At 42.3% G+C, this 15,035-nt stretch overlaps 1 protein-coding gene across 6 annotated transcripts in view; it reads left to right on the top strand.

Annotated features, from left to right (window-relative positions):
* The window catches only part of SETD4 (SET domain containing 4), a 431,158-nt gene that overhangs the window by 396,033 nt on the left and 20,090 nt on the right, over window positions 1-15,035 (top strand). For all 6 annotated transcript variants that reach the window (XR_014015954.1, XR_014015955.1, XR_014015956.1 and 3 more), the window contains one exon: window positions 9,274-9,397. The gene's annotated coding sequence lies outside the window, so the exon portion shown is untranslated. The remainder of the gene's footprint in view (window positions 1-9,273; window positions 9,398-15,035) is intronic.

Raw genomic sequence — 15,035 nt, forward strand, 5'->3', positions numbered from 1 at the left:
GTCCCTGAGCTCACAGATCAACCCGTAATGATTAGTTCTCGCTTTCTGCCAGGGATCAATATTAAGCCCACTGATCTGTATTTCAGAGAATAACCCTTCCTTTCTCTCTCCCTCCTTATCTCCAAGCCCTCCCTCCACACTTCTGAAAATTGAACGCTTTGCTGACTCAACTCTTCAGAATCTTTCCTTTGCTTCTTGTTTTCTTGAACAATCTTTGAATCTTCTGTCACTTTCATGTCTCCTGATAATTCCTGGGGATGCCTCTTACTGTCCTCCAGCCTCAGTTTCTTCCTCTGGAAACAAGGCCACTCTCATCTGACCCCTGAGGTCACCCTGAGAACCCAATAAAGAAATGTCTATGAAAGCTCCTTACACAATGCCCAGCATATAATGGATAATTGTTAATTGAATAATCTACAAAGAACCACATAAATAAGAAATTTTATTATAGTTACATGTAAGATACCCACATATACACACAGAGTGCTTTTCTCCAAAGCCAACTAAATTACATTTTGAGACTTAGTGTGTGCTGTCATAATTTTAGAAAGGTGTTCTTCAGAGAATCTAAAAGATTTTGACCTGATTGTCTATTAAAAATCAGCTTACCCTAAAATCAGATTTAATAAGAACCTGAAATTTTGCTTCACTCCAATTGCTTAGTTCTATTTAAGGAAATTTATGATCGTTGGCATAGTTTTTATAGCTTTTTGCTGGTTTAGGTGGGTAAATTGAATGATTGTGTTTTGGATCAAATAGTACGGTATTTGAAACCTTAAAAAAAAATTCTGCTGGAGAGAGAGTGTGGGAAAACATTCTCTTTTTTCCCCCAACACATCTATTGGAAAAACACTTCTTAACGGAAGTAGAATTTGCATGATACGTGCTAATTATGATGTTTCTACTGTTAATTGGCAAATAACCCAGAAGTAGTAATGATGTTTCTTATCTCAGTCAACTGACAATATCCTTCATCCTTGCTACTTAGAGTATGATCTTCACTCTTCTAGAAGTAAAATAAGTTGTAGGTTGCTAGGGACCTTAGCATTCAACTTAGGTGAACACGGTTATTTTGTAGGAGGGGAAACTGAGGCACCTAGAGGCTAAGTGACTTGCTCAAGGTGACCCCTGGGGAATGGCTGAGCTGGATCTGTCAGCCAGAGTCTCCTGACTCCAGACCTGTGTCATTTGTAATGATCTGTAGCTGTACTGACAGGTTTAGGATCTTTGGGGTGACCTGTCATAGGTCCTTTGCTTCTAATTCCATTGGATGGTGACCTGGAAAAAAAATCCCGTGTGTGGTTGTCAACCAGCCTCTTTCTTACCATTTAACTTAGTCCCGGGAAACATGAAGGCTTCAACTCTGTGCTGTCTGGTGCCCAGGGCAACGTGGATGCTGAGATGACAACGTGCATCTCTGTGATGCACAAATTAGAGCTGATTGATGGAAGGCCACCAATAAAATGTCACATCTTATAGATGTGGATGGGCCATGGGGCCAGTGATAAAGTGAGACCAGTGGGCTCTGACATCCACGCAGCCCGGCCATAGTATTGACAGTGGGAGATAGTATTGATCGAACTGCCAAGATGATCCTATTATGCAATTAGAATATTAGATTTGCATTTTTAATTCCTTTAAAAGAAATTGGCTTGAGGCAATTATGGCAGGAAAATATTAAGATGGATCCAACTGCTTTGAAAATAAGAACTCAGAAGAAGCTTTTAGGGAGATGCAGTCATTATCAGAGAAAAGTTTTACTTATAAAAATGGGCAACAAGGAAGTAATAAAAACACAAAGATAGGCAAGTTGAAAGGGCTCGTGGAAACCAACTTTACTCCAGTGGAGAAGAATGAAATCTCTCCCACCCTGAACACAGTTTAGACCAGCCGGGGGTATTTAGTTACACTCAGTGTGAACACACATGCACATCACACTGTGGGCGGACTTCCACTGCATCTGCGCAGGGCTGTCTTCCCTTCCTTGTGCTGCAGACATATTTCCTATACAGTAACCCCACCCCCCCATCCATGGTTTTGCTTCCTGCAGTTTCAGCTACCTGCAGTCAACCATGGTCTGAAAATATTACATGGAAAATTCCAGAAATAAACAACTCATTAAGTTTTAAGTTGTTCTGAGTAATGTGATGAGATCTCATGCCATCTGCGTCATCGCACCCGGGACATGAATCATCCTTATGTCCAGTGTGCCCTGCCCTTTAGTCACTCAGTAGCCATATTGGTCATCAGACCACTCACAGGGTTTGTGTTCAAGTGACCCTTATTTTACTTAATAATGGCCCCAAAGCACAAAGGCAGTGATGCTCGCAATTTGGATACACCAAAGAGAAGCCATATAGTGCTTCCTTTCAGTGAAAAGGTGAAAGTTCTCGACTTAAAGAAAGAAGAAAAATCCTATGCGGAGGTTGCTAAGACCTACGGTAATAAGGAATCTTTTATCTGTGAAACTGTGAAGACAGAAAAAGAAATTTGTGCTAGTTTTGCTCTAACACTTCAAAGTGCAAAAATTTTGGCCTCGGTGCATAGTAAGCACTTAGGATGGAAAAGGCATTAAATTTGTACAATAAGATATTTTGAGAGAAAGAGAGAGACCACATTCACAGAACTTTTATTATAGTATATTGTTATAATTGTCCTATTTTATTATTAGTTATTGTTAATTTCTCACTGCACCTAATTTATAAATTAAAAATTTTGATATGTATGTATAGAAAAAACAACATAAATATGGTTCAGTCTGGTTTCAGGCAGCCACTGGGGGTCTTGTAATGTATCCCCTCACGGATAAGGGGGAGCTACTCGTACCAGCTCAGCCAGGTTACTGGTTTCTGTTTAAGAGACTTACTTTTCACCAGGGGTTTTTGTGCCAGCTTGGCTGCATGGGCAACTGATGTGAGTCCTCCTTCCTCTGAAGTAATAATATTTTAAAAATTATAGGCTCCATTTATAATGGCTTTTGGGGAAATGTTTAAAATCTGAGAGGTACTAGCAAATACTTTTTTTAAAATTTAATTTAATTTTTTTTTTTATTGCGTTGGGTCTTCGTTGCTGCGTGTGGACTTTTCTCTAGTTGTGGTGAGTGGGGGCTACTCTTCCTTGAGGTACACGGGCTTCTCAATGCGGTGGCTTCTCTTGTTGCAGAGCACGGGCTCTAGGCGCACAGGCTTCAGTAGTTGTGGCTTGTGGGCTCAGTAGTTGTGGCTCACGGGCTCTAGAGTGCAGGCTCAGTAGTTGTGGCACGTGGGCTCAGTAGCTCCGCAGCATGTGGGATCTTCCCAGTCCAGGGCTCGAACCCCTGTCCCCTGCATTGGCAGGTGGATTCTTAACCACTGCACCACTAGGGAAGCCCGCAAATACTTTAAAAGCAAGAAACTGTGTCCTTTTGGAGTGTGGTTGGCATTTGCTCCATCAGGGCGGTCTGGGCCAGATCTGTGGTCCAAACGGTTCCTGAGCCCTTGGGAGAATTTCTGGGTAAGCTGAGATGAGGTCATCAGATAAGAAACTGAAGCCACAGTGAAATTACAAGCCAGATCTCAAGGGGAAAAGACTTCTGTCCTATGGAGCTTCTAATGTAGTGGGCAGACAAGCAAGAAATTACAGTAAAACTGGATAATTGGTATAATGAAGGGAAGGACACCCAGCAGGGGCTCAGTCATATTGATACCACCACCTCCTCCACCACCAACCAAAAGCACACAGCTAGCTGTCAATGCTAAGTGTTTCCAAGTGTGATGGAAGAGGAAGGTCAAAGCTGTTTAAGGAAATTCAGAAAGGCTTCCTAGAGGTCATTGCATTTGAGTTGAGACTTGAAGGAGTAGGAGTGTGAACAAAGGAACAGCACTGAAGGTGAAAATGTGTGGAGAAGAGCATGGTGTGCTCAGGGCCTCTGCTCAGCAGGCTAAGGGCTTATGTGATGATGCCTCAACAGGTCAGGGGAGTGGGCCTGATGCATGGACGCCATGTTGGCCCTGAAAAAGCACACATGGTGGAGGTATTTAGGGAAAGAGCTAGAACGGAGACACAGGTGGTATTGGGAGATACATTTATGCTCTAAGGAGGACACTTTTAATCACAGATTGGTTCCATCTATCCACTCAGCAGACATTTATTAGGCCCCTGTATGTGCTGGGCATGGCCCTGGGTGCTGGGACCATAAGGAGCTTAAGAGCACAGTTCTTTCTCTCCAGAGGCTCACAGGGGAGCCCAGGGGTGGATGCCTTTGCAGGAGGGAGTGAACTCCTGAGAGGTACATGGGTGCAGACAGAGAGAGTGATGTCATGAATAAATCTGAATAATGTATTTCGGATACAGTGGCGACTTTGAGGGGATTTAAGAAACTTTAGTCTTATAGAGAATGCAAATTGCTGAGCAGGACTTCTGCTCTTCATGGACTTGGCAAAGGTAAGCTTACTCCCAGCCTCTCTGTACAAACCATCAGATTCATTTGGTCCGTGGCTTCTGCTGAGCTTTGTCACCTGATGTATTCATTTCCTGGAGCTGCTGTAACCAATTGTCACAATTTGAGTGGCTTAAAACAGCAGAAATTTATTCTCTGACAGTTTTGAGGGCTAGAAGTTCAAAATCAAGGTGTCAACAGGGTTGGTTCCTTCTGGAAGCTTGGAGGGAGGATCTGTTCCATGCCTTTCTCCTAGCTTCTGGTGGCTGCTGGGAACCTTTGGCATTTCTTGGCTGGTAGATGCATCCCTCCAGGCTCTGCTCCATCTCACACGCCTTCTTCCCTGTGTGTCTGTTGTCCACTCCTTGTGCCTTTCTCTTCTGACACCTGCCATTGGATTTAGGCAGGCTCACCCTAAATCCAGGAAGATCTCATCTCGAGATCCTTAACTTATTACTTAATTACTGCAAAGACCATTTTTCCAAATAAGATCACATTCACGGGTCTGGGAGCTTGGGACTTAGACATATCTTTGGATGGGGGGAACATTATTCAACCCATAGGAGTAGTAAAAAAGGACCTCCTTGACAGGTTCCTGATATTAGGGGGGAAATGTTCAGTTTTTCATCAAGTACAATGTTAGCTGCAAGTTTATTTTCCATAGAGTTTTCATATCAAGTCTAGAAAATTTCCCTCTGTTCCTGATTTGCTGAGATTTTTCTTATCATGAATGAGTGTTGGATTTTGTCCAGTGCTTTACCTCCATCCATTGATGTGACTATCCGATTTTTCTTCTATAGCTTCTTGATATGCTGTATTACATTGAGTTTTGCCTATTGAATCAGGCTTGCATCCTTGGAATGAATTCCACTTGGTATGGCATGGACATATATACACTACCAAATGTAAAATAGCTAGTGGGAAGCAGCTGCATAGCACAGGGAGATCAGCTCGGTGCTTTGTGACCACCTAGAGGGGTGGGATAGGGAGGGTGGGAAGGAGACCCAAGAGGGAGGGAATATGGGGCTCTATGTATACGTATAGCTGATTCACTTTGTTATACAGCAGAGACGAACACACTGTTGTATAGCAATTATACTCCAATAAAGATGTTAAAAAAATTCCACTTGGTTGTGGGGTACAACATTATATATATATATATGTATTATATATTAACAAATTCCATTTGATTGTTAAAAATAATACAACTGGGATTTTTAAGGACCATGCATCCAGACTTACTACTATGTGAAAGGGAGAAGAAATTCCCCAAGGTTTGGGGCTTATCGTTAAAACTCATTGGGGAGAATTAGGGCTCTTCTGTGTAGTGTAGCTTCAGCGTGACTTCAAGGCAAATGCAGGGGCTTGTGAGAATCAAGGAATGGCAGTGTTTATCCCTTAAACCAGCTTCTTCAAGCAAGGCTGCTCATTTAGCTCAAAGTGGTACTTTGTGTCAGCAATGTCGCCCTGGAATCCAAAAGACAAAGATGAATGGAGTAAACATGTAGTACTCTTGATTTATCAAATGATTTTACCTAATGAATCCATCATATTCAATAGAAACCACATTAGCAATTCCTGTTATTGGTCTTATCCGCCCAGAAGCCCCTGAGGTCCACCCTAGTGCCCACATGATCCATTCAAAGGAAAAAGAATGCAAAGTTTAAATAGATTTTTTTGTAAGTGTAAAAGGCTTGGACAAAAATAATGCAAACCAGTAAAGACTGAGATGGCAAAGAGACCCGGCTTCTTTCTCCTACTAAAGAACTACCAAGATGGTTATTATACAACCTAGCAGAAAAAACGAGATCCTCATTAGCTGATAGAACAACAACATGGCGTTCCGAGAAAGTTTGATTTCATTTCTCATCTTTCTAATGGCTGTGGCATGTACTTGGTAATTTCTGCAACTGTGTTTCTGAATTTCTGCATCTTTGCTTCATTGTCTTAAACAGCATGAGTGGGTCCAACTTTCAGTAACTGACATGCTTAAGTTGTTCCTTTGGTGCAATTCAGCAAACATCATTAAGCACCCACAGTGTACCAGGCTTCATGCTATGCCCAAGGATTGAGATGATGAATAAAATTATTTAGATGTAAGGTGGAATGTGTGTGTGATCTTATTCCTCTGAATATCCTAAAGCTTTAAAGTCCTGTGTATATTTGTAAAATTTATTCTTGACATGTGCTTTTGAATGATAATGAAATGGGTGGCCATATGGGAATTCAAGCCCCTGAAACTTTAACTCAGAGATCCTTACTTTCTTCAGCTTTCAGTCAATAAGAAAAAGTGCCTTAAGCCCTTCTCTCTTGGACTTATGAAGAAAGCACAAGCTATTAACACAATGATGCTCTTTCCAGTGTACAGCACCGTTAATTGGGTCTTTGCTATTTTCTGTATAGAGTGAAGCTTGATTTGGGTGTCAGCAAGTTGAAACCCTAACACAACCATCTTTCCTATAAATTCAGCCCTTTCCTGCCCCCACCCCCATCAACTGTGGTCGATACTGCTGCTTCTCATCAAAGTTCTTCTGTAAGGAAAGAAAACACGGAAGAAGCATCTTTTCATATCCTTTAACTTCTAGAATCAATGTTGCCCAGTAGAAATAGGATGTGATGTGTTTTAAATTTTTCTAATGAAAATAGATACATGGAATTAATTTTAACAGTATTTTTTCACCACAAGGTGTCCAAAATATTATAATTTCAACATGCAGTCAATATAAAAATATTAATGAGATTATGTTATGTTTATTTTTCTCATATTGAGACTTCAAAATCTGGTGTGTTTTTACATTTATGCCATAAATTGATTCGAACCAGCCACATCTCAAGTACGCAATAGCTACATGTGTTTAGTGATTACCATATTGGACATTGCAGTTATAGATGAATACTTCAGTGCTGGTTTCTGATAAAAAGAGGATATCAGTCTTTTTATGAAGCACTGAGGAGTTAAAGGAAAATGGATTACTTCTGGGTGAAGTTTAAGACTATGTTGATGAGAAGAAAAAATTTATGAGACTTTTCACTGTAGAAATATCTTCAAGGTTGAGTTTTGTGAGTGTGTGTGTGTGAGATGTATGTAAACACACATGCATGCATATAAACTTATATTTAGAAGTTCTAGGGACTTCCCTGGTGGTGCAGCAGTTAAAAACCCGCCTGCCAATGCAAGGGACACAGGTTCGATCCCTGGTCTGGGAAGATCCCATATGCTGCGGAGCAACTAAGCCCGTGAGCCACAACTACTGAGCTCACGTGCTGCAGCTACTGAAGCCCGCATGACTAGAGCCCGTGCTCCGCAACCAGAGAAGCCACCACAATGAGAAGTCCACACACCGCAATGAAGAGTAGCCCCCACTAGAGAAAGCCCGCGTGCAGCAACAAGACCAAATGCAGTCAAAAATAAAAATTAAAACAAAAGTTCTATCAGTAAAGGACATGAATTGATAACTGACTTAAATATGTACTTGATTGTAACTCTAGCCTAAAATGAATTAAAAGCTAACTCTATCAGTACTGAAGGCATTAGAAAAGAATAAGAATTTTTACATAATGATGAGAAAAAGCAGAAGGGGTCAGGTTACATATAGCACACTGGAAGTTTTCCATGGCTCTACCCGTGTGTGACCCATAACTGATCATGCTGTCTTGTGAGGAGAAAATGAGAACTGCCAGCTCAGAGAAGAGAAAGAAAATAGAAATCTACTTGCTGAGGCTCCAAATGTATCATGGATTCATGCTTATTATTTAGTATCTTTATATTAGTTTGGCTGAAATGTTAATTTCGATGGTATCATCCTCACCAATCCTCATCTTTCAATGTTAATATGCTCAGTTCTTTATAAGTTTAAATCATGAATAGAGAGAGAATCATGCCCCTATGAATGTTTCTTAGGGAATCACAAGAACATACATGTATAGGTATGGCCACCCCTCCGTACATGCAGACCCTGGCCTCACCTACAAAACAGACGAGACCACCTTGCTCTAACTCAGCTGCTGATGTAAAATGACACACTAGTGGCTGTGTGTGAGCCAACGCAGGGAGTAAGTCAATGCCACGGGTTCCCACATTCTGAAGTGCCAGGTGACACTGGTCAGAATGTCTAGTCCCGGAACTTTATAGCTGAAAGTGTTATTTGAGATCCCCAAGTCCAGTCATCTTATTTATTAGGAAACTGAGGCACAGAGAAGAATGCCCATGGTAACACGGTCAGTTAGTGGCAGAACTGAGACCAGAACTCAGGGCTCCTGATTCCTAGTCCAGTGCTTTTCTCACTGAGATATTGGAAGAGGGAGAAAGTAACATAGATGAAGCGCTGGTTTATCAGTCAGTGTTTCTTCAGGGAATAAAATCTAGTCTAGGTATTTCAAACAGAGGGAATTTAATAAAGGGGATTGGTTACATAAGTGAGGTTACAGCTAAGAAACCACCAGAGAACCATTAGTCAATCAGTGATTAGCAATAAGAACATTCCGCTGCCACCTCTTGGGCTGGAGAAGGACATGGCAAGGATGTGATATTGAACTGGAGCCCCAGAGTGGGGATATCCTGGCTGGAGCTGGGAACCAAGAGTGGAGAGCTATCTGATAGGAGGTGCAGGCACTGTTGGAATCTCTGTTACAGGTAGAGTAAGACTCTCCAGTCTTACCATTGTCTCGTGTTGGACAAAGCTAATTGGCAAGGAGCATGGGAAATGCAGGCCCCAGCTGTGCAGAGCAGAGTAGGGCAGGGGTTAGGAAAGCATCTAAGAACAAATGACCCCTGCTGCCCCAAATGGGTAACCTTAAAAATGTTCTATGGTCTTGCAACAGATTTATCATTTATTATGTTTTAAAACTAATTTCAGAAATCATTTGTGCACCAAGTTCACAATGTCTGTGGTGAGAGGAGACGTCAGCCTGAGAAGCATCCGGTGGCTATAAATGTAGATAATCAAGAGCTGGCCACACCCATCGTCCCTTTGGCCTTACGTAAGTCCATCCTCATTCATTTTTGTCTTGAGATGTTGGACTTCCCAGTTTCTTGTCTGAATCCATAGCCTTGCTCTTTCTGGGAAATAAAAAATTTCCGTTCAGGCCTTCCTGGATGTTGCTTCTATTTGTTTCACAATTTGTAACAACTGAGGGCGGTCCCTCAGGTACAGGATAAATCAGAATTCATCCAGAACCAAAGGGACAGGCTGGTATAAGAGAGGGTATTTTGTTTGTGTGTGTTTCTGTTTTGGGTAGTACAATACATTTAAAATTATTTTTAGCATTAAGTCATGCATGGCTGGAAAGGGTTCATCTGTCCCAGACCCATGAAGGAGAAGCATGGGGAAACATTAGCCATCTTTGACTGAGAATATTCCGTGTTCTGGGAGCTCTCCTGAATGCTTTGCATCTATTAACTCACTTAAGCCTCACACTCACCATGCTATGTGCTAGAAACAACTCTTTCCCCCAATTTTCAGATGAGGACACTGATGCTGAGAAAGATTTAAGTAACTCGGCCAAGTTGGCAGGTTGATAAGTGGTGGGGTTGTATTTGGAACCCAGGCAGCTTGGCTGTAGAGTCCCCATTTAACCACTAACTTGTGCCTCACTCTGACCTATGTTGGCTGGTGCCTGGGTCCTCCCTAGGGTCCTAGCCATGCAGCACTGTGCTCTGATACCCAGTGGGATGGTGGGATTGGCCAGGGAAGCTGCTGATATTGTGATGAGGTGGTAAGTGCCACATTATTGCAGGGTACTTAGCTGCTAATTGCCATTTAATCACAAGATGAATATAGTTATTTCTTTTCTCCCTCTACCCGAGGGCCAGCGAGATGGTAATTACTTCTGAACTAAGTGCTGAAGATGTGGCTTTGCACGGAGCTGGAACTAAATGCCATGACTCTCCTCTGAGCCGCTGCATTCCTGGCTGCCCTTGTTTACCCACGTGGCTAATTAAACACATTGCTTTGATATTAGATGCTCTTTCCAAGCTTCCCGTTTCCCTGAAATGATGATATTTTTCCCCCTGGGAAATGTGATCTCAAAAACCCTAAAATTTGGACTTTATATTTGGGAAATTAAACAACCACAATTTTTGTAGAGATGGCATTACATTTTGGTCAACAGTTGAAATAGAAAACTTCGCCTTTGGAAAGTTCTAAATTGAAAACGAGTTAACCTAGATCGTTTGTTTCTGCGCAGTCCCCTGTTTGCAGCTGGTGTATGGAGTTGAAGAGCTGCTGGGTTTTGTCTTCTGTTTTCTAAAGTTTGATGGATATAAAAACAATCATATGGAATTTCTCTAAACATGGACTTACAATCTATTGGCTCATGCTTGTCTGAGGATTTTTCCTCCAGGTAACTACTAAATGGGTTGGAATTGATCTGCTTTTTGCAGAGGCGATAAAATGAGCAGGTTAAGTGACTTGTCTAAAAAATTCAATTAGTGAACCCAGTCCTGGTTTTCCGGTTCCCGGTCAAATGTCACAGGTGATACCCGAGGTTAGTAAGTCTTCAACCTTATGAAGACCTAATCAGCTTGGTCCAGGCTTGGAATGAATGGAGCCGTGACAAAGGTCTCTAGTGAAGCAGCAGTCAAATTTTAATTGGTTACCAAGGACGCAGTTTATGGTTTTTATTTTGGGACTCCCTGTAGATAGTTATCTAAGTGACTTAACAAAAACCCTCCAAATCTCAGTATCCTTACACAATAAGGCAGACGTTCTCAAACTTTAGAGTGTCTAAATCTCCTTATTAAAATACAGGGCTTTTAGAAACCCTTTCGCAGGGTTTCTTATTGAGTATGCCTTGGTCAAAGCCGGGAATTTGCATTTTTAACAAGTTTGCAAGTGATGCTGACACTGCTGGTCTGGAAACCACTGCACTAAGGGCTTATTCTTTCCTGTCATCACAGTCCAATGTGGCTATATCTGGCTGGGCAACTCTCCAGGGATACTCTCCTCCAAAAGGTAACTCGGGGCCCTAGGCTCCTTCCTTAGAAGCTCTGCCATTCCCTAAGACCACAGACCCCCTCTTCTGCAAGCAGCTAGTGGGTCATGGAAGAGAGAGGACATAAGGGCCGGGGCTGTTCTAAGGGCCAGGCCTGGGAGTGGGATATATTACTTTTGCTTACATCCCATTGGCTAGAATCAGTTATGTGGCCTCTGCCTAACTGTAAAAGGAAGCTGGGAACAGAGTCTAGCTGGATGCTCAGGAGGAAAAGGAAACTGACTTTGGTGAAAATGCAGCCATTTGGGGCCACATCTAAGTTTACGAAAGTCCTCCTCTTGATCTTTCTCCTCCACCTGAGATGCTGTGAAAATATTTATCAACCACTGTTTTTGAAAGTTTAATGATGTCCCTTGACTCACCTGGATATATCACTGAGTACTGGCGAATGGAGTTGATGAAGAATGCTGTCTGTGCTCCTCCCAGGGATGGAGATACCATGATAACAGTTCACTGAGGTGAAGGGTCTGCCTGCCCTTGAAGTGAGACCAGATCTAGAACGGGGGTCCCCATCTGTGCAAAGTGTCAATGTATTGTCTCCCAGCTCCAGATTGACTCTTCTCTGCCCTGATTTGTGATACTGGAGCTGGACCCTGTAAACATTTCTCCTTTGCCCACTGGCCAAATGTTAACTTCATTAGAATGGCAATGCAAGGTGAAGACTCTTTGCTCCTGAGTTCTGGATCTTCAGCGTTACCCTCCTCTGCAGTGGTCCAGTGGCCTATGTAGCTGAGCTCCGGCTGTTGACCTCTGGCCATGCTCTCCCTTCTGGTGGCCACTTTCCAGAAGCTCTTCCCCCACACACCCCTACAATGACAGGATGCTTCTCCAGACCACCTCTGGCCTTTGCCTTCCAGAATGTTTCTTGACCACCAGCAGGTTGTAAGTTCTTGTGGTAGCTAAGTCCCCTCTGCTGAGCTCTGAGTCTCAGCCTTGTGGGTGGCAAGAGGGGGCTTCTCCCCTAATTCTTTGTCCTTTTATCTCTCTTCCTCATCCTAAAGGTAATGCTACTTCTTTAGGGTCCCTTTTTAAAACTAAAATAGTTAAGCATCTTTTATAGTTAACATTTCTTTGCATTACATCTTCCTTGTTAAAATAACTAGAGTGATTTCTGTCCTTTGAATGGACCCTGACAGCTGTGCCCTCCTCCTGGTGACTTTTTTCATAGAAAGGCAAAGTTGAACGTACATCCACTCACATCAAAAAGCAGGACAGCAAAACTCTACCTACTCAAAGCTCACTTCCATCTAGTCTCTTCTTTATCTTTTGCCCTCATCATGTTGATTTCCTGCCCTGAGAAAGGCTGGCATTCTTATCCAATGGGAATCGGGTGGGTGGGTCTTCAAGTCTCAGACTTCTAGACTCTATAGTCTGCAGCCTCAGCAACCAGGGGCTCCCTTGCGTAAGGCCCTGGGTAGGCTTCCCAGGTTAGCCTGGGGCATGAGAAAGAAAGATGAAATGCATGTGTCATCAGTAACCAGAAACAAATGTCGCTGCCTCGGTCTGTGTCTGAGGGTGAAACCATAAAGTAAACTGTGTGTAACCACCAGGTCTCCTCTTGGCTTGGTTCTGCTGCCACAGCAGTAGGGAATCAATACAACTTAAAAAAGAATCCCAGGCAAAAGTTGGATAAACAACACAAGATCTAATTTTAGGCCACAGAAAAGAAAAGGTCAGCATAGCATAAGGATAATAATAAAATTAATTCCAGTCAGCATTAGTTACTTATTATTTCTTTTTCTGCACAGAGGATGGATCCATGCCAGTGGAAGGTTGAGGCCAACTCTCCTTCCCTTCTTGAGAGCTAACCTTGGCTTCCCAGACAAGCCACAGTGAGGACTTTTTATCTGAGGCAAGTTCAGTCCTGGACAAAGGCAAGCTCATTCCTGTGATTTAGGGACCCTGAGAAAGCTCCTTAATAGGAAAGCTCTACCCTATTGCCACAATGTCTGAAATTTCACTGTAACAGCCTCCTGGATGACCATCTACAGACCGCCTCCCCCCTTTTAAAATTGTGGTGAAATTCACATAACACAAAATTAACCATTTTAAAGTGAAGAATTCAGTGGCATTAATTAGACCCACAGCACTGTATAACCACCACCTCTATCTAGTTCCAAAACAACTTCATCACCCCAAAAGGAAATCCTGTATCCACTAAGCAGTCATTCCTCATTCTCCATCCAGCCCCTGGCAGCCACAAATCTGCTTTCTGTGTCTATGGATTAGCCTGTTCTGGGCATTTCATGTAAATGAAATCATACAACATGTCTTTTGTGTCTGGCTTTTTTCACTTAGCATAATATTTCAAGGTTCATCCATGTTATAGCATGTGTCAGTACTTCATTTTTTTAAATGACTGAACCCAAATGTTCATCAGTGGATGGTTGGATAAACAAATTGTGGTGTGTACATACCAACTCCCTTTTAAATGATTTTTAAATGATCTTCTCAAATGGAGGCGATAACACATAGGACCACTGTGTCTTACTTTGAATGAGATTATCTGATAAAATGGCTTTGGACTAAAAGGACCAGGCACTTAAGTTTGAAACCCTCATTAATGCATTCTTCATCATATTTTTTTGGTTTCTTTGGTTCAAAGAAATGAAGTCCCCTCATTAATATGTTAGAACTTTATCTGATGATGTACTATATTTCTATTTTTTTATCCTCTGGAGAAAGGACCATCACAGTTAAGCTATATACTACTACTAATACATTGTAAATCTCTGAAACAGCATTTATGTGTGTAGAGCCAGTACAAAGTGTTACTTAAAAATTCAAAGTGTATTAAAGGGAAGCTCCTAAAGAGTTACTTGTCAATAAATCTCTCTTTCTCTCCTTGTTTCCCATGAAAGACAAATGAAGTAGTCACTAGCAAAAATAGCTAGTAGCCTAATGACATCATTTAGTTGTTTGTGTGGCAGCAGGGGAGGGGATTGGTGTTTCCAATTGGACATTGCTTCTCTCTGCCTCTTCTGCTCATGACATACCATGATTCCCCACGGATGGAGGGATACAGTCAAAAAGTCTCAGGCTGATTTTCAAGTCTCCACTGGTCTGGACCCCCTTCACCTCTATGACCCATTTTGTATAAATACCACTAACAAAAACTCCTGTTCGAGCCATTTGGGTCTCCTACCTTCACCCAAAGGGGACACAGGCATTTCTTCTCTGGTATCTGCTCAAGCTCATGTGCATCATCTTTGAGTCCAGAGCCTTCCCAGCACAGGGTGCTGGTGACTCGGCATGTTATCTGATGGGTGATATGAAGCCAAGGGCAGTTTTCAATATGATCTGATGCTTTGCTTTTTTCAGGAGGGTGTCTCTGGGACCAGAGATGCTGGTAGGTAAGAGGCCTTTCAGGGGTCCGGTGAGTGGGGAGGAAGCAGCAATAGGATGAATTCTAGGGGAGAGGAGTCAAGTTAGACAGATATTTCTTAGACAGTGTCAACGTCAGTCAACAGTCCTTGGTTGCTTTTCAGATTTCTCTTTTAGGTGACAGTAGAGATGAGTTCTTTCATGGAAAGTGGGAAAACAGGAAGAGAGACAGTGAGCAAGAAATACAAATATCCAGTCCAGTTTGGGGCAAATCAATTCATGGTGTCTGAAATGTCCAGGT

This window comes from Mesoplodon bidens, assembly GCF_964165515.1.
Source record: "Mesoplodon bidens genome assembly, chromosome: 5".
NCBI lineage: Eukaryota > Metazoa > Chordata > Mammalia > Artiodactyla > Ziphiidae > Mesoplodon > Mesoplodon bidens.